Genomic DNA, 26747 nt, shown 5'->3' with positions numbered 1-26747 from the left:
TTCTGCCTGTCACATAATATATCCTGAACCATAGTATAGTGTCCTTTATAGGCACATGCTGCATTGATACATGCATTGTATGTAAGTTTTTAGAGGTGAAAAGAGAAATAGGATCATATCCTCATCTTGTTGATCAAGAAAATAAGTTTTCAAGAAATTATTCTGATGTGTGAGAAGGGAAGTCAGAATTAGGTCAGGATACATAGACCCAGTGCCTTTTTTTTTCCATAGGGAGAGATAACATACTTTCTCAGGAGAGAGGTGTACCCAGATCTGCATGTTCCCTAGGATGCGTGAGGCAATCACTCTGCAAAGGAAGCACAGTTGGGCCCAGCTGTGGTGCAAGAGGTCATCTGCATGTGACAGCGCATAAAGAACATGCTGCGAGTGTTCAGACTTTGCTACATGATGTTGTGGGGGAGATTCAGTTCATATACTTAAGCTGAAAAATCTGTCTGCACAACAGGCTGCTTGCTTTGCACATTTAAGACCCACATTCATGCTAGTTGATTGTACTTCCTTCAGGTGGTTTGGCGTGGAGCACAGAGGAAAGGGAAAACATTCAAAAGACTAATGGTGGAAAAGAGAGTAGATAGTAAAACAAACAACAAAAAAAAAACAACCTGTAGGTTTACCCTGCAATCAAAATTCAAGAATATGCAGTTTATATCAATATCAATATGACAAGCTGTCTTTTTCAGTAACACTGTGTTTTTTTTGTATAAATAGTAAACTCCAATGGATATTTCAGTGTTTTTCTCACATGAGAAGCTGAAAATGTCCATCATCATTATGATAAAACAAAGTAATAATATATGTGGATTGTCTGTTGTTTTACTTTCCTCCTTGTGGATACATAAGACAAGACAGATAAAAGAAGAAAAATCACAGTGAAAAAAAAACAACTTACAGTATGCAAAGGTTTGTGTTTTTGTTGTTAGTCTTTGTGTTTGTTTTTTGTTTTCCAGAAAGTACCTTTGCTTTAAGTGTAGGTATGATCCTTTTCAAAATACATCAGATAAATCAGAACTGAAAAGTGATATTATTTTCTTATTTAGCTGGGACTTACAGATTCATAGACACTGAGCCAACAATGTGTTATGATCACTGTCTCACGTGACTCACCTCACCAGGAGCTTGGCTGGTAGGAGCAGGAGCTCTACCCCAGTCCTGCTCTGCAGAAGGTGAAAATGCCTGGTGTCAGCCCTTCAGGCTGCCTCTAGACACTGTGGGCATCTGTGCTGGCTGTTGCACAACATGGTTTGTAGCAGGGCACATGGCCTGGCCACAACTGCCAACTCAGTGGTGATACTTGATCACTTGGAGTTACATGGGGAAGCCTTCATGGTGTAACTGCAGCATCTGTCACAAGTGCACATATACTGAGATAGGGAATCTGAGTCTTTGTTTTGCAAGAACCCACTGTCAGGCAATTCTTTGTGTTGTAGTTCTTTATAGAAGAGATTCTTTTCATGCTTTGCTGTGCCTCACACTACATTTCACTTTGCATGGTTGCATGGATTTGCTACCAGTAGCTACGATTACACAATCATGTAGCAAAAAGCGTTAAGGATGCTCCAGAAAGACTGTGAAAAACATGACAGGAGTTTGTGATACCTGCTTTATTCTCTGGATGATGGTACTTTGCTGAAATTTTACTTTGGTGAAATTCCCAAAATTTCAACAGGAAGAATAAGTGATTCTGAAAGGATCCCTCAGGAGCCAGCCTATTTGTTTAAGAGGGCTGTTGACTGAGCCCTTCTATTGTTAAGTCTGATGAAGTTTATCTTTTGTTCCCTTCTATTTAGCATCCCCTGCTTTCTTGAAGACAATGTACCGTATCATGGTGGGGAAAAAAAAGAAGAAAAAAAGCAGATTTCTCTGGACAGCAATCATCCTTCAGCTTCTGTAAGTATTTTTGCTTTTGAAAAATTACTACATACTTGGAAAAAACACTATTCTACTGCAGGAAGATATTCTCACTGATAAAGTAAGACCCCTGAAAAACAGGGATCTTGTCCAATTTGTGACATAGATTAGAGCTAAGGAGCTAGCACCATCAAGGAGCAAACCAGCTAGCTAGTGAAACACTGTAGGCCTGTGTATCAGCATTAATTTTAATGACACAACCTATTAACTTTTTGAAGGCACAGAGAATATTAGAAGTAGAAAGCACAGAAACTTTAGATAGAGGGAAATAGCTTTCACATTTTGATAAGCTACAAAAAAATGTCTATTCCAAGCAGAGGTGTTTTGCATTATTCCATTCCTGTTGGCTCTCTGGGGGGTTTCATTAGATGTAGGAACTTCTTGCCATAGTAGTATAGGTCAGGCATTATTGTGGCTCTTTATGATACTGACTAGTGCAAGTCATGTATACAAACCTAGGAAGTATTTATTTATGTGGAATACCTACTAAAGTGGGCTACAAATCATTTAAAGATGCCTATGATATGAATCATACCACAATTTCACGGATAAGTGGAAACATTATGCAACTTATTGAGTTTTTAAAACGCTAACGAATGTGAACTACCCAGCAGACTTGAGCTGGACCTTTTCACCCCTCCTAATATATGCTGTGGGTATTTAATATTCCTCACTAGGGAGTAATGCTGGCATACAAGTCAGCAATATATTAGACTCTGGAGCCATGAACCTAGTGAGAACACAAACTAAACTGATTTTCAATTTTGGTACATTACAAAAAGGGCTATTATTGTGGGGTTAGAGATGTCAAAGTTGGTGACCTGGTATAATGAAGTATTCCCTGCTACATAGTCAAGCATGAAAAGTAATTGGAGGCGGTGTAAACTTTTAGAAGCTTAGAGTCTTCTCCCCCTCCCCCTAATTAAATATTCTTTTGCAAACACTTTTTTATATTTAAGTAATTATTTTTATGAAGCATTATAAAAGCTGAAGTGATGTTCCTGTAAAATTTGCAGTTGACAAAGAAATGTGTTTTTAAAAGGAGGTCACATCTTGATGCTTGAGTTACTTACATAATGCACTGATGAAAAGCAAGTTGCTACCTGCCAGCTAGGAATGACATTAAAATATTATGGCAGCATGTGACCAGCTTTAGAGCTTAAAATCTTGAAAGGACACAGACAATGTCCCCTTTGAAGAAAATTCCTGAAGATCAATTTACAATTTTTGCTAAGCTTTGAAACAGACTAAAATACCCCATGTCCAAGCAGCGAAGATGAAAGTTGTTATTTCTCAGCTGCAACTTTTACATCTGATAAACAACCTCTTAAGTTTGCAGAGGTCTTTCAACATGTCTGTAAGAAGAAAGAGGTTAGCATTTATCCTCTGGAATTGTGTATGAATACTTTAAATCCCATACTACAGGCTTTCAAAAGTTCTCCACATCCCGACTTACTGTGCTGGCTTTGTTATTCCTAATTTCCCTTGGTATTATACAGTGCGAGCTGGCACAACATTGCTCTTGATTTACTAGACTGCAGAGGGCACTCCTATATAAGAAGGAATTGCAACCTCTAGGCTCATTTATTTTTAGTCCCAATCATTCATTGTTATTTTTTCTTCCTTAATAATTACGGACACTATTATTACACTAAGAGGAAATTCTTATTATTCTTGACAGTTGGCTTTGTTGTGATTATTTCATTCCCTCCCCCTCCCCCCCTATACAACTACAATGTCTGTCAATGCACTTATCATACTTCAGGTCAATAGCCTCAGAAATTAGACATATACAGAAGGAATATCTCTAATATAGCTTCCCTAGGCATAACATGACCAAGGAGTGGAAGGAGACATCCTTTGTTACATGTCTGGAAAGTCGAGGAAGTTCTCTCTGAGGCAGGTCATCCATGGAGCAGTATGAAAACCTCTTTCTTGCTTGTTGCATTTCCAGAAAACGTTTGTTGGAAGCATTACCTTTGTGTGGATTTTAGCTGGGATAAATTACTGCAAGGAACAAAGTAGCCTCTCAAGCAATAGATCCTGAATTTTGGGTGAATCTTTGAACCTTGCACTGTTCCTCAGGGACTTGATGAACGGGATGGGGCCAGAGAGCTGCATTTTGCTCAACATAGCAGAAGCATGGGCTGCAGACCATTTGCCAAAAGCAGTGCTACGAACTGGGGACTTTCTGGATAGCAGACAGATGGGATACAGCTTCTGTAATGTAGACACCTGTAGGGCTGTTCCATTAGGCCATTAAAACCTTGAAATGCCTTAAGATTAGGAGGAAGCAAGTGTAGTTTATGGTGACTGTGGTCCCACCCCACCTTTCTGCTTTATGAGTGAATGTCTGTAAGTCCAGCATCTCAGCCACATGGCTGAATGGCTTAAAACCAACAGAATTAATTCTGGAAGTTCAGCTGATGGATGTACAGGTTCTGCATTGCAGTTTAAATATTTTCCTCCAATATTTACCTTTTTTCACTGAGAACAAGTCCATGCTAGCTTTGGCTTCTGCATGGGACACAGCTCATGTATCAACCACAGACAGCAAATGGGACATTCTGTTTTCTGTGGGCAGTGGAAAGTGATCTGCCTTTTCACATTTACTTCTGGAACCTTTCACAAGGGAAGTCTAAGATCAAGCCACTGCTGTGCCAAAGCAGAAGGACAAAGGGACCTGGCTGCTGGAGTAACAAACATACTTCCACATCTTAGCTCTGATTCATGCTTAGTTTCAAATGGAGGACCTCACATTTCAAGTGAGATATTTGCTCAGTAAAATATGTGCATTTTGTATTTCATTACCACATGCTATATATCTCATACAGCGGTTAAGTAATGAAGGAGTGAGGAAAAGGTTGTAATTTGGGGGAGCTGTAACCGTTAAGATTCTATTGAATGGGATTTTCCCCTGTTCTGTATTGTTATCTACTAGATAAAAACATTGTGCTTTATGATTGAGCTAATTGTGCTGGACAAGCCAGTCTGCAGTCCTAGAAGCCTAGATTTTCAATGCGCTGAGCACAGGCAGCTGCAACTAAAGACAGTGGGGGCATTTAAATGTGCAATTAAATGTGAAGTTCTCTAAAAATTCAAACCAGAGGCTGGCTGTAAAGATGCTACCTTGCCTCATGGGTGCTATGAAACCTGTGATGGACCGAAAAGTTACACTGAAAAGACTGTGTAGAGATGAAGTCTTTCTTCAGAGTGGGGTTTGAATATTAAAAAAAAAATGCCTTGAATGAAAGAGAAGAATAAAAAGAAAACAAGCAAGTATAGCTTGCCTATTTGTGGACTGAATGGATGTATCATCTTGTTCCCCCTCACTCTTCCCCCCCCCAGTATGTGCACTTAATATGTATACCACATGGTCTGAATTAATGTTGTGCAAGCGTATCTAATTCTAGCATTCCCCGCTCTTATTTTTTAATATATGTAATATGCATAAAGAATGTGTATTTGAGTAAGAAGTCTTTATAGAATCACTGAATAATTTAGGCTGGAAGAAGTATTGGTGGGTCATATAGTCAAGCCTCTGCTAAAACCAGGGTCAGTGCTGGAGTCAGCACAAGTTTTTCAGGTCTTTGTCCAGTTGGGTCTTGATAATCAAGGTAACATTCATGATGCCTTGAGGCAATTGGTTCCATTGTTTAACTTTGGGAAAGGTCTGGCATTTTGAAGGCAGGTCTTTGTATACAGCTATTTAGCTAAGCTTGTACTGAAGATATATCTAAATGTTGTTAAAATACAGGGTTGGAAAAACAGAAGGAGAAAAGCTGCTTTTAGTCCTACTATACATATGCTACAAATAAATTTGAGTTCTTAAATGTCAGTATTACAAACCTGGGTTTCTGAGAGTTAAAGATAACTGCAATTTCATTTATATTTTTCATATGCTTTGTCTTGTCATGTCAGTCATATTTTGGAATTTGATTGCACTGTTTGGTAAAATTAAGTAGGACCTTATACTGTAAGTGTAACACAGTCTTGAATGTGTAGAACTTAGAAACTGCAATCATCAATTTTCTGAATGCCTTTAGTAGAAGAACACAGCCCAAGTACCTTGGTTTGGATCTGTTTGCTAAGTTTCCCAAGTCACACAATATTTTAATTAACAGCTGAAGAAAACGATCAACATCAAATGGATGAGAACACTCAACATTTAAATAATCTTGAATTTAGCAAGGTTTTCAGTACTGTCTTCTATAACCTACTCATAGGCAAACTGATAAAGTACAGGCTAGATAATGGCCAGTGGTGGGTGGACTCAAAACTGGCTGACTTGCTTGACTTAAGGTACTGGGACCAGTGGTACAAAGCCTGGTTAGAGGCCAGTCACTAGTGGTATACCCAAGGGGTCAGTAGTAGGGATACTTTATTAAATACCTGGATGATAGGACAGACTGTACCCACAGCAAGTTCTCTGAGAGGAGGGGTTGATAGACCACATGGCTGTGATGGCCCTCAGGAGGCACCTTGGGAGGCTGGAGAAATGCGCTAGTAAGAATTTTATGAAGTTCAACAGGAAAGTGCCAAATCCTCCATCCTGGGAGGAATAGTGGCTGGTACCACTACATGCTGTAGTGTAAGTGGCTGGAAGGCAGCATGGCAAAAAAGGCTCTGGGGGTTCTGATGGGTACCAGCTTGACCAAAGCCACCAATGCACCCTTGCAACAAAAGGCCAACAGCGTTCTGGGCTGCATTAGGAAGAGCATTTCTAAAAGGTTGATGGAGGGGATCCTTCCTGCCTACTCAACACAGATGGGACACACCTGGAGAGCTGGATTTAGTTCTGGTTTCCCAGGGTAGAAAAGACGTGGACATACTGGAGTATACCAAGGGCTATGAAGATGATTAAGGGACTAGAGCATCTGGCGTGGGAAGAGAGGCTGGGAGCTGGGACTGTTGAGTCTGAAGAAGAGAAAACTCAGGAGGGATCTCTTTAATGTGTAGAAGTACTGTACGGAAGGGTGTAAAGAGAATGGAACCAGGCTTTTCTCAGTGGCATTCAGTGAAAGACAAGAGGCAGTGGGCACAAACACAGAAAGTTCAATTTAGAAAAAAAAAAAGTGTATTTTTTCTATGAGGGTGGTCAAACTCTTGAACAAGTTGTGGAGTCTCTATCCCTGGAAATACTCAAAACTCAACTGGACACGGTCCTGAGCAACAAGCTCTTAAGGACTGCTTTTGTGAAGAAGTTGCACTAGATGATTTTCAGAAGGGTATTCCAACCTCAGCCATTCTGTGTTGAGCTAGGCAGTATTTTTTCCAATTTCTCTTTCATTCACTTCCCTTGCAGTGTTGGCAGAATAGATACATTTCCATCCTGTTCTGGTTTTCTGCTTATTTTCTCCCTTACCAGCTCCATCTTTTCCTTTTATGGACACTGCTCTCTAATTTTATAAGTGATTACAGTGTTCTGCTATATCTCCCAAAGTCAAAACCTACTTTTTCTTCTGGGAGTGAAGTGTCAGAGCAGCATTAATGAGTTTCCCTCTGTGAAAAAAAAAAAATAAATAAAATATAATGTGGGATGTAGCAAGAACAGAAATTGAAACATTCTTCCTTATCTCCCTGCAGGAGAAACCAAATTTATTTCTTTGTACTATTCAAACTGAATAGGCTGAAGACTTATAAAGGGAAAGAACTAATTTTCTCATAATTACATATAAACCAAAGAAGTGACCGTGAATGAGAACTGACATCATAATAATAGTGGTAGAGTGTAGTTATTATATGAGAACAGAAATTTGTAATTTAAATAATCTGAGGGAGAGGAGCTAAGGAAATAAAAATACCAAAGTTGAATACCTATAATAAAGATAATTAGAATTAGCAGTAAATATTGCCCTGAAGCATGCTGTTACAGCTGAGACCATTTTGTAATGTCTAAGATGCTATGACATAGTGATTTATACGCTTCTCAACCTAAATGTTAGAGGAAAACTGTATTCTATTGCCTTAATGCATTTCCTGCCTTTCAGCGGATGGCTGTGACTGGCCTACTTACTTTTCAGACAGCTTTGAGTAGGTTTTTGAAATAAGTATTTAACCACATAATGACATGAACTCAGCAGTGTGCCTTGCTGGGGCAGTAGGAGCATTTTTAAATACCAATGCATAAAGCATGGAACTTAGCAAGCCATTTAAATGATCAACAATTAGATTCTTAGTAGGCTAGAAGAGAATTGCAAGATAATTGAAAATGCTTTGTTGTTATAATAGCTACTCTTACTAGGATTGTAGTAAAATTCAAAAACTGATCTGTACAGCTACAGAAGACCTTTCAAACTCTATAATACTTCAGGGGGAGCAGACTCACGGTTCCAAATTGAACATGTTAATTATGGGAGGTCCACAAATCAGATATATGTTTTTTTTTGTTTGTTGTTTTTTTTTTTGTTGTTTTTTTTTTTGTTGTTGCTGTTGTAGCTCTTTCTGTTTTTTTCTCTCTAACAAACATTTTGAACTAGTTGTTCCATTTAGCCTTTATTCTGGTTTCAGCTACCTCTCTAGCACAGCACCAGGAGGCAAGGAGGAGCCTGAAACAGGTGGCCTGAGTTAGGCCAGTGGTTGTTCCATACCATATAACATCATGTGGAAGGTCATAAATCTGTGGGTAGTTGGCTAAGGGCTGGCTGCCACTTGGGGGTTGCTGTCAGTCAGAAGGGATGAGACCTTGTGTTGCTGGTGGGCTGTTGTACTGTTGCTGTGCCTTAGGTGGCAAGTAATTGCATTATGGCTCTCCTTATTGCCATGATTGCAGTTTTGTTTCCATTTTCCTCTTCTGTCTCAGTAAATAGCTTTTATCTCAACCCATGAGTTGTATTTTGTTTCAAATTCTCTTCTTCATCTTGCTTGTTAGGGAGCAGTGGGTGAAAGGCAGCGGAGTGTGGAGATGCTGCCTTCAATGATGGGTTTTGCTTCTGTGTACTACTGTATAAAATAAGACTCACTCATATATTTACATAATGAGACCATTAATTAGTGCTGTTAGATCATACTTTCAAAAGTCTGAGTAGAATAGACCTTCTGAACTTTATCTGCCCAGTTTCAGCAAGGCCACAAGCTCTTATTTTTTATAGTTATGTTCAGGCTTTTTTAGTCTCGCTTGAATGTTTTGTTTTACTCCTAAAGATACTGATTGGGAGAAAAACATCACTTAATTTCTGCTAAGATCCAGGCTTAATGTTTGAGCTTGACTTTTCTCTACCTCTTTTTTTTTTGTTGTTTTGTTTTATGTTTCCTCATTCAAACAAATTAATTAATAGTTATTTAACATTATATAATCAAAGAATATTAGGTTGTTACAATCACAAACTAAACAAGAGAGTTAGGCAAAGCAGACTATGATAACAAAAGAGAATAAATAGAAAGCTTACCCCTATACTGGGCTTGCTCACAAAACACCAGCAGAGGCAATCTCTAGAAGAGATCCTTCCCCACTGGTAGCCAGCTCTTAAATAGGTCTAGGAGGGCTGGAGCCTGGCTCCACCCCTCCTCTGGCTGACTCATGGCTCGCCTCAGAGATCAATCAGAGGTTCAGGCCATGACTCAGCAGTTCCCATACACTCCACCCCTTCACGGCATGAACCAATGATCAGGTTAACTAAAGGGTAAGCTTTCCTTAATACAAAGATCCACTATATCGCGACGCTTATACAATTTTCATTGTGATGCGTGTTGGTACAATTCAAGACGAGTGACGATCAGTGGATGTCCATATTCTTCTATGGGCCAGTGCTCGATGATGTGACTGGAGGCATGAGGTCCTGAGGTGCAGGTCCGTTCTATGTTCCATCAGTCCCATGCAGACCATCACTGGGTGTTGTACGTGATTGACAGCAACACTGGAACGCTTGATGGCATTTTGTTCCTTCCGATGATCCTGAAGGCTCACAGACTCACGGGGAGTAATACAGATGTTTCAGAGGTACCAGGAGGGGAAGGTCTGCTCTCCAAGGCAAGATACAGGCCGTATTTCTATCCTGGGTCAACACTTCCACTTGTACTGGGGCACGTCCTGGCCACCTGTACCACACCTTCTGGCCGGATATCTGCAGCTGCATAACGATATCAGGCACCAAAGGAGGTGTCCTGATGTGCCACAGGGACACGATGGGGGTCCCTTTAGCGATAAAGATCGGAGTGTTGACCACAGTATCAGTAGGCCATGTACCTATTACTGGAGGGACTACTGAGCCTCCCACCTCCAATAGTCTCCCTCAAGGTGCAAGTAGGCCACACCACTTGGGCCCTACCTGCGCCTTCCAGGGCCATTTTATGGGTACCCAGATCTAAATTCTCAGGGGCAGGGAGCAGAAGATTATTTTCGTTACTAACCTGGGGTCTTACCTGATGATCAGTGCCCATAATTTGGATCCTAAGCGGGGTGGCCCACGCTTTCTGCAACATTATCAGGGCACTGGGTCTGCCATCTCGAGGTCTTTCATTCAGGTCCCACAGGGTTTCCCCTGCAGGGACTGGGAGTCTGTCTTCAGGGCAGCCTTAAGAATACCGTTATAACATTTGGTGAGGCCTGCCCCCATTGGATTATACAGCAGGTAGAATCACCATTCAATGTTATTTTCTTCTGCCCAGCGCTGTATCGCTGCACCAGTAAAATGAGTCCCTTGGTTGCTCTCGATGACTTGAGGTGTCCCATATGCAGACATCAGTTTAGTGAGTGCCTTGATGGTATATGCCTGGTTTGCTCTCGGTACTGGATAGGCCTGCAGCAGCCCACTTGCAGTGTCAACGCAGGTCAGGGCGTATCTTGCCCCTTCAGAGCAAGGAAGGGACCTGATGTAATTGACCTGCCATCGCTGGAGAGGATTGTGTCCTCTAGCAACATGGGCTGTTGTTTTGGGCAACAATCTTGGTCTCATCTTGGAGCAAGCGTAACAATCCTGGCATACCTGGACAATATCAGATAGTTGAATGGGCAGTCCCCATGCTTTAGCAGCTGCTCACATTGTCTTTTGTGTAGCATACCATAGCTTCTGATGTAGCCAGCAGGCGATGTTCTCAGATGGTGAATTCTCAATCCATCGAACTCTAAAGTATTATTTCTTATTTCTGCAAGATTTAAGGCACTTAATAGTGGCCATGCCACTGTGGAGGCAGCAAGTTGTCTTTCTTTAGTGACCAGCACATCCTTGCTTAGTCTCTGAAAGTAATCTGCCATGCGATGTGGGGTGATATTGCCTATAATGCATAAGGGACCCCATTTTTCAATGATAACCGCCAGCTCATAATAGGGGGATCCCACAAATCCTGGGATCTGCCCTGGAATCATTTTCTCTGGAGAAGTATTGTTCTCCCCCTTGACCCATTTATAGAAATTCCAAAGAAAAGACATGATGTAAATTTTAGTATATTTGGCCTGCCTGGCCCACTAAGTGTACTATCAACAGATATTAGGATGTTACACTGGTAGCCAGCTCTTAAATAGGTCTAGGAGGGCTGGAGCCTGGCTCCACCCCTTCCGGCAGCACAGGTGAATTGCCTTCACCTGTGCTCCTCTGGCTGACTCATGGCTCGCCTCAGGTGATCAATCAGAGGTTCAGGCTGTGACTCAGCAGTTCCCATACAAAGATCTTTTCTTAATATATCTGGAACCATCATAAAGATGTTGATTTGGGTTAAAGACTATGTCACAAACAGTCATTTGTAGGAAGAGCGGAGAGTTTGCTCCACCTCTGTTCTGTGCCATGCCCAACTGATAACAAGACCATAATAGCTAATTTAGAAACAGCAGTTAAAGGATCCAAACGTAAGTAATTTTTGTGCTCTTTTGGGAGTGTTTTGTGCTCTCTTGGGAGTGTTTGAACTATTTATGAAATAGGTATTTATGAAATAGGTAGAGGAATTAACGTTTCTAAATAATTCTAGAAAGAATGATGGTGAGAGAAATCATTCTGGATTGTGTAACGTTCTCTTCCATAAAAATATTTTCCATTTTATTATGTGGAACATTTATAACCAGAAGGATTCATGCAGAAGTCCAAAGTATAATTGTGGCAATATAGAGGGAAATAACATAGCAGAATGAAATTTGCTTACCATGAAGTACAGATTAAAGTGTGGTCAATATCTGTGCTTGCTTTTAACTTTGGATTGAAGGTATGGTTATGCCATAGAGTTAATACAGTGAAGGGAAAATTGCATGCAACATTTCTCTTTCATCTCCTAGCGCTTTCCAAATTGAAATAATTTATACTCAGGATATTAAACCAAATAGAACGTACATGAAATATGTATCTCTACCAACAAGATCTGTGTAATCATGTAGTAAAAAGCAGCTCTTGATCTTATTTTTGTGTTTGAAGTATATATATCAGATAGAAAGGAGGGGGAAGAGGAATACCAGAAGGACTGGAAAGGGGCTTTAAGCGCCTGTCCCAGTATAGCTGAGGAGGCTGTACCAGAGGCAGGAACTACTCCCCCCAGAATCTCAGCTAGCGCTGCCGTAGCATTCTCTTCAGTGAAAGAGAGCTGGAAGATAAATAAAAAGATTAATGGGTTTGTCTTGCTTCCATAAAGCATTTAGATTGGTATCAATATGAAGTTTGAGTCTTGTCTTATTCTATCTACAGGAGTTCGTCTGTCTCATATCATGGTTTAACTTAGTTATGCATTTTAGCCACCTGGTCTGTTTCATGCTAGGTAGTAAATACTGTCTCTTTTTAACAGTTGAAATGTCAGGAAATGATTGTTTTGAATGTGCAAGATGAAATCTGTGAAATGCTGCATTTCTTTTTCAGTGAGCTCTGAAAAGGAGCCCAACATGGTTTTCTTGTTTATAAGGCAAGGACTGGAACTGACCTTTGGGGTCGCAGAGTCCAGTGCAGCGAGTTCAGGCCAGTGCACAGACACTACATCTTATAATCTCTTTCACATGCTCACAGACTTGTTTTGTGGCGTGGGTTGTTAGGTTTATTTTTTGGGGGGCTTTTTTTTTTAGCTGCGTTTGAGCACTTTACTGCAAACAGACACTAAATTAGGAAACTAGATTTTGTCCTTTGGTGGAGACTGAATCCTGAAAGCCCTTGAGCAGAAAGTAGCTTAAAGGATCAGTTATATTTCAAGATGGTGATGTGCTATGGAGGTGTTGTTACTGGGTTATGCCTGGCACCTTGGGAGATGCAATGTAGTCCAGTGGCCATTGTACTAACCTGCCCAGTGATGCTGCCTGCCTTAACTTTTTGCATCCTAATTTCCCCATCCGTACTTAAAGGACAGCAACTGCTGGGCCTTTACTTTACAAAATATTTCCTCATCCTAAGCATATTGATGCCTACCAGATCAAGTTTTAGACAAACAGGGAATTTATCACTCATTAATTTTGATCTAGAGATTCTCTTTTTTTTCTCAGAACTATGTTTCATTGTCAGACCTTTTTTTTTTTTTTTTTGGGGCGGGGGGGGGGGGGGGGGGGAAGGGGACACAATCAGGCTTTTTTGTACATAATGGAATAATGACATAACCTTCATTATAACATCTCAAATGCAACAAGATAATACATTTACTTAAGTCTGAGAGAAGGAAACCAAACCAGTTTATTATAGCCTGTTGATTCACACTCACATGCTGTGCAGTTCGTGTGAAGGCCCCATTTACTTTTTCACATGAACAGCCACAGCATGGTTTAAATAGAGATTTCTCTAGCAGTAGTGTTAAGGCTCCTTATTAACATCATTTCTGGAGTCACTGGGCCAAGTATATCCCTAGTGCAATTCCACTGATCTCAGTGGGGTTATCCTTGAGATATATTTGCTCCATTGTTTCTACAGAATCTCTTTGTTCTTTTTTGATCTCTTTAAGAATTTTGTTACTTTGAAAATTTCTTGCATAGGGAGTCATAACATTAAAAAGTTCGCAACATTTGTAAGTACCTTTTTAGGTATTTTTTTGCACGTTTCTACACAGATCAGAAATTATATCAAATAACATGTTGCTTGTTTCTCTCTCTCTCTCTTTTTTTTTTTTTTGTTTAATTCCAAAGCTTGATGTGGCTACCAAAAAGTCTGAGGCAGACTGCATATGCATTTGGCATTATCTTCTGCCAGCTCTCTCTCTTGCAATTTTTAGAAACAAGTATTTATTGAGCAATGAAACTCCCAATCCTAATATAGTCTCACCTGAAAAGGCATGCTTTTATGACGTTGTGTCAGTCATGTATGTTTATCTTCATGGTTGTTAGTTTTGGTTTGGTTTGGTTTTCATTTTTACTTCTATAAAGCATTGTGCACAACTTAAATAAATAAATAAGTAGTCAACTGACCACCAAATTTTTGCTCAAGTTGGATGTGTAGATGTGTAGTTAATGACCATTTTGTACATTACACCATTAAACATATGTATGTGATTTACATTATTTACTTTTTTTTCAGGAGAAAAAACAGTTTGACTGGACAAGAGGACAAAGAAAAGTGGTCCCTTGGATAAGTGGTGAGTAAATGGAAAATACATCTTGTTCTCAAAATGCTCGTCTCTCATATCCCTTTCTGTATATTACTGAAGGTTTGCACAGGCATTTGGTGGTATCATTAATTTATATTAATTTTTCCAGAAAATTATTAACTCAGCACATGCACCTCTTTATTTGATTTAGCATTCAAAGAGTCTGGCTCTGTCAGAAATTTTAATTCACCAAAATTAAATTTGATTTTCACCAAATCCATAATCAGCAGAAGAAAATGACTTGGACCAGGACCTCTGGTTCCCTGAGCTCATACTTATCTTCTTGTCAAGATCTTTTTATTCTTCAAGAAATAATTAAGTCCTAACATGAGATTGCGTTTTGCAGGGAACAGCCTACAGGCTCTAGGGTAATTAAACCCTGCTTGTTAACTACTGCTTGAATAAATATCATTTGATTCTGTTGATAACCAACAAGGACGTGCTAGCGTGGAAAGTTCTAGTGCCAAAATGACTTTTGCGCTACAGATATGTGTTCAGGAAAGTGCTGCAGCAGAGCTGTACCTGTGAGGTGAGTTACCTATTGAGATACAGCTGTAATTTTTGCAGATTTTCCAGTCTCTTCCAGTATGTTCTTCATGTTGAAGGGAGAAATGATACTGCCTCTAAGTAAGGATGTGAAAAACCCTCTGAAAGTACTCACTAGCAAAGCTTATTTTCAAACTGCACACACAGAATTGGTTCATATTTATAGAGATTTGTATGTGAGACAGAATGGAAAAATGTAATCTAGTTTTATTTAACATCTCTCTCAGAATCCTAAAAACTGCTTTCAGATGAATTAGGTGCTGTAAGTATAGTCGCTATGCAGGAAAACATTAACAGCCAAGCTTCAGTCAGCAACAACCCTGCATATTATATTACGTGTTAAGAAAGTGAATGCTAGTTACAAACCTGGGGTTGTCTTTGTGCGCTTTTCAAAACTGCAATGTGATCATTTATCTACAACATTAGAGCTGAAATAAAGAGGGCTGAGGGCCTCATCTGAAAGCTGGCATTCTCAGGCATCACCAGGTACATCGATGAAATGTTCCCATTATACTTATCCAATTGCAGCATGCTATTCATGTCTTCCTGATCTGCAGATCACTGAGACCAAACAGGAATCTGTTGAGACATATTTTAATTTTGCTCCTTTGCACTAGGAGTGATCCATGAACTAAAAGAAGTACAAAAATGAGTCATTAAGCAGTAGTACCTATTTCCTCGTTAGCTCCTTGAATTTTCTAATATGAGCATCACAGATTTCAGAGAGTACGTGAAGACATGATTTTGCATCATGTAACGTCTGGTCTTGTGCGACACAGCCAAGCCTCCTGAAGGAGGAACACAGGAGACGGGACATACAGTTTGTCCTTTATGGTTAAACACTCCGCAGAATTTCCCATCTTTGGGATACACATCTTGCAAAATGCAGCACAGACAGAGAGTCAGGGTGCCATTTTGACATAATTGTAGGGCTCTTGGGTGCTAACAGCATCACTTCTCCAGCCCCCAAGCCTCAGGGAAAGCAGGTGAAAAGTAAGAGCACCTGGAACTTTTTACAAATAAGAGCCTGCATGCATGTCCTGGAGGAACATTTCTGCCTGGCAGATATTCCTGGAAGATTTTGGCTGGGTCTACATTGTGTTCCTTAAGGGCCCTCCTCCAGAGGCTGGTGCAGATGGAATCTCTTCACCAGGCCCTCTGAGAGCTTCGGAGGGCCATCGCATTCTCACTATTCTACTGTGCAGGTGAGGAAGGGCACCCTGAACAGCTCTTCACCATCTGGGGGTATACTGATTTTCACAGCAAAGCCAAAAAGCAGATTTTAGCTGCAGGGTAATGTGATGAGAGAGCTTGAATGAAAATAACTTTTTCATCCTGGGAGTATAAGAGAACTTTGCATTATTTTTACCTACCAAGGTAGGAAATAATAAATACTCCTCAGAGTATAAAGCCTCAGTTGTATCTGATTTACAAAAAGAGGAAAAAACAAGGACTTGGGGTCTTAAACTGCGTAGTGCAGTTCTGGACTGTTGTAATGATCCTTTTCAAGGCACTGCTTTAATGTACTCTCCAGCTAAGCAAAATGAAACGGAAGATACCTCATCAACTTCTGTGTTTAATTTCATTTGCAGAAACTCTATGTGTAGAACTGTGCATAGCCTTTTTAATAGTGTTGGATAGCTGAAAGATACTTGGATGAAGTACTGGAAATTATTTTAGTATTTTCAGCAAGAATCACTAACAGTGATGAGTAACTTCCTGGCTATTAAGTGCATCAGGCAATGCACATTGTTCCTCAACCTGATAAACTCTTAGCCGGGAACTTCCCTTCCCTGTGGTTGTTGATCTGCCCTGGGTTTTTTGCCTGCCTCTTCAGACCAGGCTGCTCTGTGTGATCTAGTTGAATGTTGAGCAATCAGTACCACCAGGGCTGTGTTTTTAATGAGAAAAGCAGTTAAGTAAATGGAATGTCATTAAGACATACGACTGTTTTGGAGATGATGCCAGCAGTATAACAGAAAGTTACTTTAAAATATTACTTGCTATACATTTATTTTTAATGCATATGAAACTGTAGAAACAAACCACTTTAACTAGCTGAAGCAATTGAGACTCTTTGCATGTGCTATTTCAAATCCCAGTAGTATTTCAGCCTCTTGGAGTTGTCTCTTGAACTGTCAAAGAGAGATCTGGACAGTTTCTCAGTGTCTCTGACTATTAAATCCTTAAGTGATGTGTCTATAAGCTTAAGGAATGGGTCAGCTTGCAGACAGAAATGTACCAATGTTTAAAACAAGGAACAGATTGGTTACTAGCATATTGCCATGAAAACCTTTGCCCTCAGCTGACTGGGTTTGTTCCAAGATTCAGTGTTCGCTTTAACATTATATGAGACAAAGTGATGTGGCCAAATATCCATATGTTTTGTTTAGGGTTTTTTTTTTTTGTGTGTGTGTGTGTGTATGATGCGTTGCTTTGAAACTGTTCAGCTCAGTGCATTCAAAGTTCTTTGCTCTACCATTTCAGTCAGGTTCTAAATACAATTGAGTGTAACAAGAGGCAAGGAGGAATTGTTACAACTTTGCTAACAAAGGCAATATTTCTTTTGGTATGTTTTTCTTGTTTTGAATCTGTAGTGACACTTTCCTGTTTAGAAAGAACAAATGTCCTTTTGTTGTGAATCCTCCACAGCATTTGTGGCTCATATCAGTCACACTGTTATTAATAAACCAGATAAGGTTTTGAAATGCTAGCAGTTACTCCTGCTAAGAGTTGTTGCCTGCTTGCTAGGTAAAATGAAGATCATCCCCCTTCTCTGGCAATCAGCCTTTTGCTGCTGGCAATTCACAGGACCTCATTTCTGTAAAGCACTGATTGCCCACTATTAGACAGTAGGAGCTGGGGGAATCAATGAAGAATTCATGAAGAAGAAAATGAAGGATTTGTCTATGAGTAGGGGCCTCAGACCTGCTTTTTTGGAATTTTTTTTCCCTGTTTTGAAGATGCATAAGAAAGTAATTGGGCTTCTTGGTTTTCACAGTAAGAGCACCAATTAAAGATTATTTATTTTGCTTTCTTAGCAAATTTAAATGTGTTTAAAAAAAAAAAAATAAAATAACAGAGTAACAAAGGCAACAAGGTGGAATCTGTTGTGAGTCATCACTTTCATTCTCAGTCAAAGTTCTCTATTTTTTCATGGCATCATAGATGTAAGTCAATCTCATATCCTTTCTGTTTTTCCAAGAAGTTCATAAGAGCTCTGCAGGGACATTTTAGGATCAGGTGGGCAAAACTTTTAACAGTTTGCAAACACACAGGTCCCTTTGCCTTATCCACAATCACAATTTATAAAGGAAGAGAGTTGTTCACATTTCTTGAAGCCAACGTATCGTTTGGAGTGTAGTTAGGGAATGCAGCATTGGATGATTTTGCGTACGTTAACATCTACCACTAAAAGTAAAGTGTTAATAATAGCAGTGGTAGCTACTGCAACATCATATACAAAAAATAAGGACGAAGGATGGATCCTCCATCTCAAAACTAGCAGATCTGTAGGAATAAAGAAGTGTGAAAACAATCTTTAATTGCTTTTTCTTGTTCTCTCAGTTTGTTCCCTGACATTGTGGAAAAAAAAAGAAAATAAATAAAAGGGAGAAGCCTATTTGTAGTATTGCTAGAAAAAAATCCATCAGAATTCTTTGCCCTTGGAAAAAATCTTCTAGAAGATGGTAGCTTTGACAATTCTTCAGTAATTGGGAAACTTCAGGAAAGAATGTACAAAGAATGTTAATGAATTTTCTACATACTGAGTTTGAATTACCTCAACTAATGTGATTGACATGTCTTGAAAGGAGGAAAAGCTGAACTTCAACTTTTGTGCTTTAGATAAGATGAGGTTCTGCACAAGATATCTCACAGCCTCCAACCCATATATATATATATATATATTGCTAGCAGCAAAATGCTTGCCATAGCTTGTTGAAATTGGCAGAGAGTTTTTTCATTTTTACATTAATAGAAATTTGGTAAACCGTAAGAAAATTAATCAGTTAGAGGTGATATCCACGTAAGAGACTTATTTATAGATACTCTTAGACTTGTTATGTTGGGCACATTAGAATCTCCTTTGCAAAGGATGAAAGTGCCTAGAGAGCCACCAATGCCAGGCAACAGGAAATGCTGACCTTGAAATTCTAGCTTTCTTTAGAACTGTCTTCATAACTCTGGATTAGCTAGGAGTGGCATGTAAAGGAGAAAGACTAAGCAAAGCAGTGTGTGAATGAGACTTTAAAGTAAGCTTTACTTGGAAGGAGAATGCTAGGGATTTATTCCCTACTTGGCTTAGCTTAAAATAGTGAACTGTTAATCAGAACAGTCTGAAATATTCATCTGTCCCCTTCCAAGCAAGTTCCCTAACCTGAAGGCCAATGGCTTAACAAGTATTTAATTACTCCGCTCAAAATGAAACAGTTTCTAGAGAAGTATTTGGAGGCCCCTATAATCCCAAGATTTCCCAAGATACCCTCCAGAAATTTTTTGGAGAGAGATTTCTAAGCCAGAATTCTGTTAGACAAAGGGAGGAGGAAAAAAAAACAACAGGTTTTCCAAGTCCTAAGGGAATGATCATACTGCTGAGGTGTTGGGTAAAGCATGGAAGCAAGAACAAAAGCCAATGTGCAAAGAACAATCAAGGACTCCATGAGTCTTCAGATCTAAATTTTTCATGGAACACATGGCAGACTGAAATAGGGGAACCACAGTCCCAAAGGCTCCTTTGAGACTTGTTATGGAATAAAATTTTGAATAGAGATTGTTTTAGCTTTCCTTTCCTTTTTTTTTTTTTTTTTTTCTTTTTTCCCTTTTTTTTCTTCTTCTTGGTTTTTACTCTTTTCAAACTAATTAGTTTGTTCTCTTTGTTGTTAAACGTTCAGCCAGTACTTGGTTTTCTTCTCAATACTTTGTGTGTTATTGCAGATGATCAGTATCAGATTTGTGAATAGGGTCATTTCCAGAATTCATCTCTTGTGATTATGTAGCCTAGTTTTTGACTTGTTCTCCTCAAGACTCTCTGGTTTTGCAGACATTTGGAAAAAAAAATAGTAAAGAAATTGAAGATGAGATTTCTGAGGGAGTTCTCACAGTGATCTTACAGAAAAAGGCAGAGGCCTTGCTTTGGAAACTGCTAGTGAAATTGTTACAGGACAATCCTGGAAGTTATATGTGTTAATTGCATTTTAAAAACTTCTCCATAACCTGCCCAGGAGCTTGCCAGAGTGACAGGGTCTGGAAAAGATTAATTCTTAGAGGAGTCTGATTTCCAGAAGAAATATGCCCAGGCTTCCATAAAAGATCAGAGACTTCTTTATAGGTCCCTCTCAGCTGACCAGTGTCTGTACAGAATCACAGGAGATCACATCGTTACATGAGACTCCCACACCAAATGACCTGAGTTAGGTTGCATATGCTACAGATGAAAAAAGTACACAAGCAACAAGGCACAAGCAGGTACACTGAGGGTTTGGAGATAACAGTCTATTCATTCAGTACTGTGATTTCTCTGATTTTTCTCTGGGGCTTGATTTCAGAGGTGAGGCAAGTTCCTTCTCTCTGGCCCTTCTTGACTGCTTCTGTGGTTTGAAGGGAGTGTCACAAAATGCATTTTGAGGAAGAGACTGAAGAAAATATGACAGACAAATGAGAATGGATGAAAATATTCAGACCTGAGTAGAAGGACACAGAGCACTTTTTTCACTGGATGCTAAAGAAACATGATGAAAACAATGTAATTTTAATATGGCCTCTAACGTCACAGTAATTGTGTCTACCACTGCTAACCATTGTTCAGTCTTACCACCAGCTATTCTCTAACACACCAGTGCAAGGGAGGAGTGGAAGGAGATGTACATAGAGTTCTTTCCAGTATAGTTGAGGCATGTCCTGGCTGCAGAGGGTAGGGATTGCAGTAAGAATTGTTGCCCCATTGTTCTTTGGTGAACAGAATTTCTGAGAGTGAGGTGCCCTCCTCGAACTGGAAAGCAACAGCAGCCCCACGAATATAGAAAATAGAGACAAAAGGGCTGAGAACTGGCTGCTTTGCACATGCAAAGAACATAAAATCAGTAACTTATTTATACAGAATAATTAACTTGGCACAAAGGAAACCTGTGACAAAACAGGAAAGTGACCAAGACATGTCACAAATCACAGGATAGGGGAAAGAGAATAAGCAGTACTGCAGGCTACAGCAGATTGTGTTGAGGGTTACATCAAATAAAAGACCTGCATTTCATGCCAAAGATGAAAATGTGTCTGCACAGGGGTTTCTAAAGAGGCTGGGCAGTATTTGAATAATGAACTGGTGAAGATCACTGAGTATCAGTTTAGGATGCCAGGTGGTATCTCTGCTGTGACTGATAACCAAACACTGCTGTGTGAGAAGGCAAGGGTGTAATACCTTTGTATTAGCCATTTCCATCCTGGGTAGTTTCCTACTCAGAGCTCAGAACTATCAGGCAGGTTACCTCGTGTGTTCTTGTTCTTCTACAGTGTTATGGCAAATGAAGCAAGTTACTGTATGTTGTGGGTACTGAGCCAAAGTTTCAGTAGCTTCTTCTTCTTTTAACATTGTTATATAGCATATTCCTGTAAATGTTAAGTGCTACAGACTGTTGTCCAGCTGGAAAGTCACTCTTCTCAGCCAAAATACAACATTCAAGTTACTCAGTGGTAGCAGAAATGAGTGTCTGTGAATTTCATGGCCTGGTGAGTGGGGCATCTTGCCAGGCACAAACAGCTTGTGAAATAAGAATGTTATCTGTAGGAAGTATAATGTAAATTCTTTACTGTTGCTTACGGCCTTAGTTTTCAAAAGGAAAAAGTTGTTAACACTGAATTTGGTTGTTCCTCTGCTGTTTAGAGCCATACCTATTGCTGCCTTCATGGTATTAGAAAATACAGTAAATAAAATGTAATGCTTCTGTATAATGTTTGTTTCTGTGCAGATTCTAAAGTTGGAGGAGGTGAGTCAACTGGACTTTATGTCTAATAGTGTAAATGTTTTCCCAAAATCCAGAGTTGCTGAAAGAGATCCAGAAAGTTTAAATTATTAACACTACTAAATATCATCAAGTCAAAGGCAGACTTTCCAGATGAAAAGGAATGCTGGAAAAGGGAGAACAAATTTGCTGACTACTTTATAAAAAATTGAAGCAGAAAAGCTATTTTGGGATGCTCTAACAATTGTAGGAACCAAATAGTCTGGAAAATTTCATTTCATGTCTAACAGTTAGATAAAAAGTTCCTGTAATCCAAAAAGGTTAAATCTCCAAGTCATGCTTTTGTAACTGACAGAATTAAAAATGAAGAGATTTTCAAGTGAAAAATTGTTTCTAAAAAAGACCCCAAAAACATAAGAGAATGAGAGAACAAAAAAAGGGACATAACAGTAATGCTATTTGATAGAGCAAATTCTCAGCTACAGAATACTATTCTTTAGCACACTCACCACCATTTTGCTGTGCATTTTTGCCAGCAATGAACAAGAGCCTGTATGCCATCTTCATAAATACCTGCACTAGCAGAGTTTTCATTAGGATTTGCAATTGATTATCAGGAATAATTCTTAAAGCTACCATTTTTTAAAGCTGTGTCTTTGTAAAAGAAAAAAAAAAAAATCTTGTTTACTGAATATGAGTTGTAAGCTCATTAACTCCATTTCATTTTCCTACATAAAATAAACTTAAACTTTCCTACATAAAAGAAACTTCTTAGCTACACTTGTAAGAAATTCTTTTATTTAGAAAGTAAATCTGTAATTTAATTGAAACATTGTTTCCCTTCTCCATCCCTCCCCCCCCCAAAAAAAAAAAAAAAAAAGGAAAAGCAGAAGGAGAGGATAAAGAAAAGAGACTTTTTGCTAAAGAGGTATCTCTAACTTGCAAGGCAGGAATCTGGTATTTCAAATAACTTGAAAGTAATTTTTCTTGGGTGAGCTCAAAGAAACAATTCCCATTGGCATCTCTGAGGATGATTTGTTTTATTTGAACCCTTATTTCATTTGCAGTTTTTTCCCTTAGTAAACTATGTGAATGATTCCTTGTTTAAATTTTTCAAAATGGTATGGTTAAATACAGACCAGTGAGTTCCTTTCTCAGAGTTTCACATCTTTTCCTGCTAGTAAAAAGCAGTACTTCCCTGGGTGTACAAAATAGAAATAAGTCTGTTGCAATCTTCCTTGGGCAGCAGAATCCAAACTTAAAAAGGCACTGAATATACTGACAGCACTAAAACTAGAAATAATAATAATAATAATAAAAAGAAACCAATCATGCAATAGAACCCTAATCCTTCATCCATCTGCCCAGAGACTGGAAAAGTAATTGCTTCTGCAGTAAAATTAGTAACTTTGGATCTTTGATAGCTAAGAATGGAATAAGAAAAAATGTACATATAAAGGCACTCTTTTTTATCATTGTTTAGCTTCGTTTGCTTCTAACCCCTGTAGCATAAAAATTTATTCCAAGAAAACTGCTGTTTTCACTCTTTCCACTCTCTCCAGTATTCCCATACTTCTGATATTTTATTTCCACTGATGCAAGAAAGAGAGAAAAGAAAGCAGGAAAAAAACAGTTGTCATATCATCTGAAATTATGCAAGCAAGTAGCTAACAGATAAACAAGAAATGCACATCCAGTAATGTCCAGCATCAGACTGTTACCTTCAGAATGTAGGGCTTATAAGAGAGAAAAGCAAAGCTTCTTGCACTCCTTTTGAAATACTTAGAGGAAAACTATTTATATGATACATGCACTGCAAATTCCTCAAATCCACCAAACACTGCCCACACAGTCAAGCAGGCTGTGCCTCCTCTGAGAGTCTCACCCCAGCCTTTCTCTTAGCACTGTCCTGAGTGTTATGAGAAAGAAGTCATCTTCCCATTGTCTTGGGTTCAGATACATCATGGCATGGTGACCTGACTTTCTTCTGGGAGGGGTTTGGTAGCTGCTGCCATTTTGAGACTAGTTGTTCTTTATTTCTCTTCTAATGAAATCAGCTAACCCTGATTTTAGTTACAGTCAAAAGGCTGGCAAATGCCCATTGTCAGCCTCAAAGAAAAAAAAAAAAAAGTAAGAAAGTTTGATTTAATTCCCTTACCTCCATTTTCTCTTGGAAAAAAACAAAAACAAAACAAAACAAAAAAACCCACACACATGGTGTGAGGTGCTAAATGGTACTAAAGAAGGAGAGCTTTTGTGTAAACTAAAAGTACCTTAAAAATAAGGTGGTGGAAAGTATTTTATCTGACTCCTGGATTCTGCAGTTTGGAGGGGCTCCACTTTTTCAATTTTTTCCTGCAATCACAGAAGATATAAATTTTTTTTAGTATCTTAAGTAAAATTGAGGTCTTGACCATTAAAAACACTGTCACGAGGCTCAGGTGAAGTAGAACCAGTCACATTCATGACAAGGAACTCTTTTTCAAACCACTGGAAACACCCAAGAGCCCTCTTAGAGGAGAGGAGTCCACAAGCTGTGGTCTGGCTGGGGAACTGGGACACAACTGCTGTGACCTATAGTTAGTGGTTAGTTAGAAGCCTGCTTGGGAAGCTAGCTTAAAGAACTGCTTAACGTAACATGCAACCTAACAAAAAGGGAATTAATTTATGGGAGAACGATTGAAAGAGAGCAATACATCTGCCATCGGGAAATATCCACTTCCCAGTCAGATTCCTAAAACTTGCTATACGGTTATGTAGTTCAGCTTAATGGTGGAGCTGAGGAGCAGAATCTTCTCAAAGTAGCCTCTCTGAAAATGTTTGGCCTTGTACAGCCTCTGCTGACGTGTGGCACACTTGTTGATACTCAGGTAGTCTCCTTGGATGGAGATGTATATACGTACAGAAGTTTTCCTACATGGATGGGGGTGTATGTTCTTGCGCATCCACAAGTTGAAGGCAAACATACATCCTTCCCAAGCAGGATTTAGTGTTCTGAAATAATACAGCATCACAATGTGAGTGGAATTATTTCAGCTGAAAAAGAAACTTAAATCAAGCCTCTATGTTAAAGCAACACAGACGAAACCGTTTTTAGAAGGGTGACCTTACTCAAAGGAAGCAGGACTGACAACGTTTTACAAACCAGAAATCTTTTATTTGGAATTTTTTCTTGGATTGATTTTTGTTTTGGAACTTCTCTAAACACTATTTAACTTCAAAAATATTCTGACCAAGCTCTACCACATGACATGCTATAAACACAGACTCTACAAGAGCTGCTTTCATTCTTTTCTACAAGTCAGGCAATTTTATTTAGCGGGGCAGGCTTACAGATGTTTCGGTGGGTCTAATGCTAGGAAGGAAAGAATCTGATAATGTGAGCCATGGTAAGTTCTCAATAGGCTTTCTGTAGGCACCATTAGTACATAAAGCCCTGTGTTGTCACATGGCATTGAGGTATTGCTGTGCTAACAGAAAGTAAACTGGTATATATACTGCACAAAACAGATAAATCCATGGGTGCAATAAATAAATAAATAAATAAAAGCAGTAACTAATCACAGAGCAGAATTAAAACTGAGATCTATTTTCCGTAAAGCCCCCAAGGAATTTTTACAGTCTCTTCAGTATGTGTGGCGTCAAACAGGGCAGCTCTGTTGTGGTTAGCAAACATTAGTGTGTCCTCATCATAATCCCATCCGTGCCTGTAGTAAAAGGGGCCCTGTGCCAAAAATCTTCCATATAAGGCCACTGTCGACCCTGCAGATGTGGGTTTCTTCCCTTGTGAGCTGCTCACACCATCTTAACTTGTTCATCATGCAGCGGGAACAGAAATCCAACTGTCTTTACTGTCCCAAGGTGCAGTCTCACCTCCAGAAGCTTAAGAGTGAATAGGAAAGCTCAGTGAGCCCCCTTTTCCCTTGGAAGGCTTTTCTCACATGAGGACTCCTGCTGGCTGCCTGGCCACTTTTTTCCTATGTGGCATGCATGTCATGTCATTCCCTCAGCCGCAGAGTAGGGATAAATAGTTACAGAACATCCTCTGCCTTTGCTTGAAACAGAGCTTTTTACAGAAGAAATTTCTAAAAAAGATAGACCCTATGGAAAACCTCACATTTCCTCTCCCTGTAAAATTATTTCCCAGTAAATGCCTATCAATACATTTGCTCTATCCATAGGCTAAAGGTAGGTGATTTAGCAATGTTTGTTTTTGTGGTATTACAGAGTATTCATAATGAATCCACTGTGACTACACATATTTTTAGTGAGGTGTAAAAACTGTGACTGAGTATAGTTTTCTGCAGTCTTTATTTCCACTACCTAGGAAGCTTTTAAGCTAAAGCTATTTTGATTCTTATTCTTCTCTCAAACCATTTGGACTACCTTCATCATACCTCTTTTCACATCACTCCCTTTTTTGGGGAACATATGGTAATCACACAAAAGATGTTCCAGTGGCCAGTTTTTCAGTGTAACAGAAATGCTGAGTCACAGCTTGAAGCAGTGATTGAGCACCTGGTGGCAAAGCAGGGCCAACCGAGGGGAACTCAGGTGCAAGCAATGCACCTGAGTGACTGAAAGGGGTGGAGCCAGGATCCACCCCTTCCCAGATCTCATTTAAGGGTTGGTAGTGGAGGTGTGAGTATCTTACTGAAGGTACCTGTGTATCTGGAGTCTTCTGAAGGTAAGTCAAGTTTTTTTTTTTTTTTTTTTTTTTTTCTTCCCCCCTCTCCTCCTCCTCTTCTCTCTCCATTCCTCCTTGCTTGTTCTTATTTGCTGCAGCCAAAGACATTGCTACCCTGCTATTACTGCTGTATTTTCCACCACATTATAGCTTTACAC

General features: G+C 39.3%; 1 long non-coding RNA gene across 1 annotated transcript in view; it reads left to right on the top strand.

The window, feature by feature from the left end:
- LOC128089320 (uncharacterized) overlaps window positions 1-26747 on the top strand; it is a 399980-nt gene that overhangs the window by 369367 nt on the left and 3866 nt on the right. The window contains exons 9-10 of the long non-coding RNA XR_008210481.1: window positions 1809-1908; window positions 14331-14388. This is a non-coding gene — a long non-coding RNA (uncharacterized LOC128089320). The remainder of the gene's footprint in view (window positions 1-1808; window positions 1909-14330; window positions 14389-26747) is intronic.

The sequence above is a fragment of the Tympanuchus pallidicinctus genome, unplaced genomic scaffold, assembly GCF_026119805.1.
Source record: "Tympanuchus pallidicinctus isolate F22 unplaced genomic scaffold, pur_lepc_1.0 scaffold1, whole genome shotgun sequence".
In the NCBI taxonomy this organism is placed as follows: domain Eukaryota; kingdom Metazoa; phylum Chordata; class Aves; order Galliformes; family Phasianidae; genus Tympanuchus; species Tympanuchus pallidicinctus.
Note: the sequence above shows the minus strand (reverse complement) of the source record. Positions and strands in the feature narration are given on the sequence as shown.